Source organism: Macaca mulatta, chromosome 3 (genome assembly GCF_049350105.2).
Source record: "Macaca mulatta isolate MMU2019108-1 chromosome 3, T2T-MMU8v2.0, whole genome shotgun sequence".
Classification (NCBI taxonomy): domain Eukaryota; kingdom Metazoa; phylum Chordata; class Mammalia; order Primates; family Cercopithecidae; genus Macaca; species Macaca mulatta.
In genome coordinates, this window is record NC_133408.1 from 108078540 (window position 1) to 108085791 (window position 7252).

At 39.9% G+C, this 7252-nt stretch overlaps 1 long non-coding RNA gene across 1 annotated transcript; it reads right to left on the bottom strand.

Annotated features, from left to right (window-relative positions):
- Positions 1 to 2572: 2572 nt before the first annotated feature.
- On the bottom strand, positions 2573 to 6985 carry LOC106997499 (uncharacterized). Its single transcript, XR_001443692.3, has 4 exons — positions 6688 to 6985; positions 5964 to 6071; positions 4542 to 4715; positions 2573 to 2947 (listed from the first exon to the last, which is right to left on the bottom strand). It is a non-coding gene; the product is annotated as an uncharacterized LOC106997499 (long non-coding RNA).
- Positions 6986 to 7252: the final 267 nt, after the last annotated feature.

Sequence of the window (7252 nt, forward strand, 5' to 3'; positions counted from 1 at the left end):
GCCTTTATAAATGGGTGTCTAATATTGCCTCATTCTGGGATCCTACCATTCCTGTGACTAGCTTTTCTCTTATTCTGTTTCCATCTCTGTCTATTTCTACTGCCACTGCCCATCACCAGCCCTCCACCCTGCTGCTGTCTGCTCCTACAGCAAACTTTTGACTAGTTTGTAGTTTCTGCTTTCTGTCTTGTCATGGTGCTTATCCTGGTTTTGCAATACTCCAGAGTTTGTACCTCTACTTTAAGTTTTCTGCTTGTGTGTTTGATTGGTTAGTTAGTTGGTTACTATCCCATACAAAAATATTCTAATAAGACATGGCTTTCATGCTATATTATTTTATAAGCCCACTATCTAACTGTATAGTTTTCAAATTTGCCTACAGAAAGGAAACCACTTTATATTGAACTCATCACTCAAAGACACACACACACCACACATAGACACACACACATACTCACACATATACTCACACATTAGAATGAACAGTTCCTGAAACAATACTTACCCTTTTTAGTTCAATGTATTCTGATTTATTCTATTGTACTCTATTCATTTCATCTGTTCAGTTCCATTCTATTTCAATTTATTCTATTTCACTTAAAAATGTTGTTAAATTGACTAATGATCCACAAACTAGCCAAATATATTAGGCTGGTGCAAAAGCGATTGCGGTTTTTGCCATTACTTTCAATGCAGTTTAAAAAATCCTGATCTAGTTGCAGATGGCCAGTTTTGGTTTGAACATCAATTTTCCACCCAGTGATCTGTGGCCAATCATCTGTGGTGAGTTAGGGCAATAGAGTCACATAGTACCGGGCAAGGAAAATTGTATCCATGGCTCGGCTCTTTCAGGAGAAAGGAACCACGTGTGTGAGAGGCAATTCTTTCTGATGCAAGCAGATTCCTGCATTTATTTCTGCGAATAAATACTCCTCCATTTAGTTCTCCCCTTATCCTTCCCCACTTAGCCCTGTTCATAAACTTACACTTGCCAACATGTCAATTGATGAATCCTTGCCATGGCAGTCCCTTTAAGTTGTATTTCCATTTTAATATCATCTTGTTTAACTAATCTAATTTAATTGTTTTTGAGAGCAAATCATGTTTGAAACTGAATCATGTGTCTATCATAATAAAATAATAAGTGACAGCCCACAGGCAGGTGATGTTTTGGGGACACCATGCCATTCTTTATGCTTCTTCAATCATACATCTTCTTCTAACACAGGTCCGGTAGCAAATTAAGAGACGGTCTCTTTTCCCCAGTGGGTAGCCTATACAGGACTCAACTCCAACCTAGAATGTTACATGGAGAATTTCCTGAGGAAGTAACCCTGTGTGGTAGGTGAACAATGGCCCCTCCAAAATGTCCTCGCCCCAATCCCTGGTATGTGTAAATATGTTACACGGCAAAAGGAACTTTGCTGTTGTGATGAAGGGTCTGTACCTTGAGATGGTGAGTGGGAAGGGGCTGATCCAGATTATCCAGGTGGCCTCAATGTGATAATGAGTCCTTCAAAGCAGAGAAGCTTTTCTGGCTATAGTCAGTGAGAGAGATGTAACGACGGAAGGATCAGAGAAGCGACAAGAGAGCACTCAGCCTGAAGCTGCTGGCTTTGAAGAGGGAAAAAGAAATCTGCCCCCAGAAATGTGGGTGGCCTCTAGAAGCTGGAAAAGGCAAGGGGACGGATTTTCCCCTAGAGCCTCCAGAAAGAAAGAAATATGATCCTGTTGACACCTAGAATTTAGCCCAGTGAGACTTGTAGCAGCCTCCTGACTGCCAAAAGTGTAAGACATTAAATTTGTGTGGTTTAAACTACCAAATGTGTGGTAACTTGTTGCAGCAGCAATTGAAAGCTAATACAGTTAGAATGAACATGTTAGCACCAAAAGAATGTGTAAAAATACAAGAAGCCAGCCTCATATAGACTCCAACATTCGAGGTGGAGATTCTTACGGGGTATTGATGAGTAACTTAAAGGAGTCCTCTTCTATGTCAGAGAACACTGGGATTTGGCCCCTTGTCAGTGAACCTCTCTGTGTCTCTGTGTTCAACCTTTTAATCTCAAGTCAGAGAATAAACTTCACTGTGGCATAACACTTATTAGGTACCTGAAAAATAAGAGACAATATTACCAGGATGTAAAATGTACTGCTTCTTTCTTACAGAGTTTCCAATTGTCAGAAAAATTTACTTACTCGTAAAATCCCACTGATGGTGTCCACAGACGTAAAAGTATGTGAATAGATGTTAATATTTTTAAAAAGTTTTGCATTTTCTTGTGCAAAATTTAAAAATGTGCAAGATATTTACATAGATGATAGATAGATAGAGAGATAGATAATGAAGCCTATTATCTAAACATATTAGAAAATGAATTAGGAATATCCGCCACCCCCTTGTCTTGGGTTTCTAGATTGTGAGCTTTATAGAATATAATTAAACATTGATATTCCATTAAAGAACTTACTCACTATCTGGTATTCCAGAAACTCAGAGAAAATTATTTTTCCCACTAAAGTGGGTGAAGTAATTGATATGTTTGTCCACACACAGACACATACACATATATTGGTTAATTGAATGCACAAAAAGTGCTATTTTAATAGAGAGACACAAAATATTACATATTCATGGGACTTAGGGACAAAACTATGCTTTGGGAATTTTCTGGAAAATCACATAAACTCCAGAGAAGTTGATATAAAGACAGCTAAAGATCTTCCCAAAGAGTGATCTTGGTTTTGATAGTGGCAGTTCTACCAATACAAATACAAAAGAGTCAACAAATGGACAAGTCTTTAGATTACAATTATGACTCAAGTAATTGATAGGCATTCCAGTGAAAACGGCACAGAGCTGTCTCTGCTGTTACTTGCAAAAGGCTAGCATGGAAATGTCTTGTGCTCATGTGAAGAGTTGGCCCATATTTCCTTGCGTGTTATCCTGAAAGCAACAAATGACAGAAAAGAGTGATGAACATCTAAGCCACAGCTTTGTGGGGGTCAATTTATGGATGATTCATGTTACGGTTAAGTAAAGCTCCAAAAAATGTAATGAAGGAAACTATGAAATTGTTACAACAACTTGGCTCACTTTCTTAATCTGGGGAAATAAAATCAATCTGACCTAAATTTACTCTGGTCCTAACATTTTACTATGATTTAAGCTATTCACTGAAATTAACTGGTAAATGGCATAGTCAAATGTTTTCAGAAAGTTACAGGATGACAATGACTCAGGGACAAAGTGACCCAGAAAACGGATGTCATAGCAGACCAGGTTCTGAGTGTCAATACATACTGAAACAGGACAGAGAAAAAACTCCAGGGGGAACTTTCTTCCAAGTTTGCAAATGTGGCCTTTCTTTTTCCAAGATAATGTCATACTGAGAAAAATCTGAACAAGGGGGGAATATGCTGTTTCCTATCACTCTTTCTGGTATATTTGTACTACAGGGGGCAAACATGGTGACTTTAACATACGACACAGGTCACTGAAGGCTACAAAAAAAAAAAAAAAGAAAAGTAAAAAGGAAACAAAAGTCCTTTTGATTATTAAATAACAACAAGCAATAGCTTGTGTGTTTGACTTCCCTCTCCAGCATAGGAAATCACTAGTTCTGCTCCCTCTGAGATACAGAGAAGGGGTAGAGTCTAAATTCTAACCCTAGTTAAGAGAAAAAAATTACCTCTGCATTAATGAGCAACCTGACAGCTTCCATGTGGTCAGGCAAATTTTAAGTTAGAAGGAACTTTAAGCAAGACTTCCTCATTTCATTGACCAGTTTAATGTAGGTCAAATATATATACATGTACTATAGCCAGGCACTGTGGAGATTTAGGATATTTAGAGATAAGTAAAATCCAGTACTTGATCTGATGGAGTCTAAATATACTGGGATAGGTAGTGACAATGTGGTAAGAGTTGTATGAGAGGTAGGTATCACTCAGAGTTTTGGCTTCAAGCAACAGCAAATGACTGTGGCAGATCCAAACTGAAGAGCAACACACCAAACTTCAGTCCCAGAATTGCTGGGAGGGGCTGAAGAATCAGGCACATGGCTTATGAAGCCAGAGCAGCAGCCAAAGCAATGCCACTGAATAAGTTCCTTGTTTCTGCTAAGACCCAGGAACCACAATTTGCATGACCAACACCATGAGCCCTGGACTCTGAACCCCGCGGCCACCACAGTCACATCCGGAACAGCAAGTTGTTTGCACAGCTGCCTCTGCTCACCACAACAGTGGGTTCTCTTCTGTCACTGCTTCTTTGTGTCATCAGTTCCTAATCCCTGGTCCCAGATAGCCATGTCTGATTGCCATTCTAAGTGCTTTGCCTCTCCCTTATCTACAAGGGCAGCTGGGACAGTAAGTCATTGGGATTTCAGCTTCTATGTTGGTTGTAACCATTGCATAAGTCAGTACAAGAAACATGGTAGGGGTAAGGAGGTCAGAAGAGACTTTCTTAAGGAAGTGATCCTGAGCCATGTGCTGAGGATGAGCTAAGGCCCCAACTTTACATAGCTGGTGATACTCACACAAGCAGGCTAAGGGGCCTCCAGTCCTTATGACATAATTAGAGGAGAGCTGGGAGGACTTTCCAGACAACAGCCACCTTCACCAGCCAGCCTTTTTGTCTGATGTTCGACACAAAACTCATTGTATAAGTCAGCAGGATCTAGAAGGTTCACTTCCTCCACAGTGGCTGACAGCTAGAAGACACAGCAGAGCATGTGGGGACCAGAAGAATCCCATAGAAGCAGAGGTGTGGGGAACTAGCAACTGTTGAAAGAATTCCCTTCCCTGGGGAAGGAGATCAATGGTTAAGAACTATTTAAATAGTCCGAAGTGCAGAGTTTATTCTTTAGAGCCAGTAGATTAGATAATAGGGGAAGGCATCCATAAATGCTGGAGTTGATAATCAGAAATCATAGATAGAGGTAGGGCCAGGTCTCCAAGACCGTGGGACTGAGGACTCTAGGGAGCCCAGTCCTTCAGAAGCTGTTAGAAAGGCAAGTGCACAGCAGGGATTGGAGCTGGTAAACAGTGAGTGCTGACCCACTAGGGCTTTCATTTTGGGTACTGTCAAGGTTTCAATTGCTAGATTTAATACTTTGCCTTTCTGCAAATAAAGGCTGTGGGAGCCACACCAGACTAGACTGCAGGGGGATTCTGATAACAGTACTCATCATGCATGGCATTTAGAGAGTTTTTTAAATGTAAATGTTTTCTGGAAGAGATAAAAATGGCGTTAGGCATTAACACACACACACCTTAGAGTTAATATCTCAGTTATTTTATGCATTGATTGTTTATCACAAACATCTACATGTACATTAATGAGTTAATGAGGTAGGGATACAATAAAGTCTTGCCTTCAAATAGGAATGTAAGGCTGCATATGTACACACACACCCACGTAAACCAATGAAACGAGATACACAATGTGTCATGAGAGGAGCAGATACAACATTATGAAATTGATTAGGAGGAAGAGAATAACTCAGATTAAGACAAACTGAGGAGGACATCTTTGGTGAAGAGTGTTTTTCATTGAGCTTTGGAAAAAATGAAATCTCTGAACATTTAAAGATGAGGAAAGATAGTTTCAGGGAGGAGAAACGCCATGCAGAATGCCATCTGTAGGGTCTGGGTAAATTAAGAACCATTTGTTTTGGAAGAAAATATAATGACATAAAGGAAAGCTAGATTCCAGTAGAGAGTTGAGGAACCTGTGACAAAGAGAAACAGACAGCTCAGTGTGGATTGTGGGATGAGTCAAGGGGAAACTTCAAAGGGAATCTGGGTGGATTAGGTGATTTGGCAGCATGACAGCCCGGAATGCATCAGGGAGGAAGGGGCAGTTAGAACAGTAGGAGAGAAAGTGCAGAAAAGGGAAAGGAAACTTTTTCTTTGTCACTCAGAATGACATGGCAGATGTCATTCTGCCATCTACTTACTTTAGATGAATCCTTCTATTATGTTTCTGAACCCAGACCCAGCCAGGACTTGTCTCTATTCGTTTTCTGGGCTGTGTCTAACAGGAAATAATAGGCTAGAGAGAGATGCTGTATGAGCAAATGGAGAAACACATTTGTTTTTAACATTCTCTGTTGCTGATTTTGGGAAAAAAAATGTGAAACAATTATTGCACATTGCATTTTACTAAGTTTTACTTTTTTTCCCCTTCCTTCTAATTTTCTCTTTCTTGAATTTTGAACAAAATAATACTGAAATATACAGAAGTAAAACACAAAACACAGAAATGGAAAGTAAAATGGAAGAAAATATCAAGAAAACTTTATTCTTACATTTTAAAGTGTTATCTTAAAAATCCAGAACACTTTAGAAGGTGAAATGCCAAAAGGTCTCCATTATGTCTTTAGCACCTTTTGAGTGACAGTCACAGTGCTGATGTGGGGGGAACTAGTTAGACCCTGTCACTCACCGGGGAAGACTTTATTCACCTGTTCCACAGGGCTGTGAGGCACCCTCAGCTCTGAATCACCGAAAGAGAATCTGGTGGGGCAAGTTCCAGCTGCATGAGGATTTGTTTGCATAAATAATTTTTAGTTATTGCCAAGACTGAGGGTGCCTTCTTACTCCCTGGCAATCATTAAACCACTTTTATTTCCTTTCATAGAAATAAGATTATATTTACAGATTGTTCTTAGATATACTCACCTGATTTTTTTTTTTAATTGCTTTTCCACCTGCTTCCCCTTTCTTCTTTGGGTGAAACTCTAGCCGTACGCCCTCTTCTGGTTTCGGGTGAGGAGCCTGAATTGTGGGTATCGTAGTTCTCTTACCTTTTGGGGTTTCTGGTTGGGCAGCCTTGGAGCCACACCGGTAGAACTTCAAGTCCCAGGTGGCTCAGGAAGCAGGGGTGCAGTCGCCTGCCTGCATATGGAGCAAGGCGTGTTTGAAGAGTACCCGGTTTTGGTAGAGTGACTTCTATTCACTAAAACCATGTGTCTGAACTGAAGAAGCTGGGGCTCACTTCCACAAATGTAAGTGCTGCTTTTTAAAAAATAATATTCCTTTCACTATTGATATGTGCTACACACTAGGAAGTTGTATCATTTCCAGAAAAATTTAACAAACCAACTGCTTAGATCAAGTCTTGCTTTTAAATACAGGGAAGGCAACTGTTATTCTGTGGGCTTATGGGACATGTGTTAGAATAAACCTCATGACATAGAATAGAATAATATCTTGAGACATGGTTTAGAATAAAGTAGTTTATTTT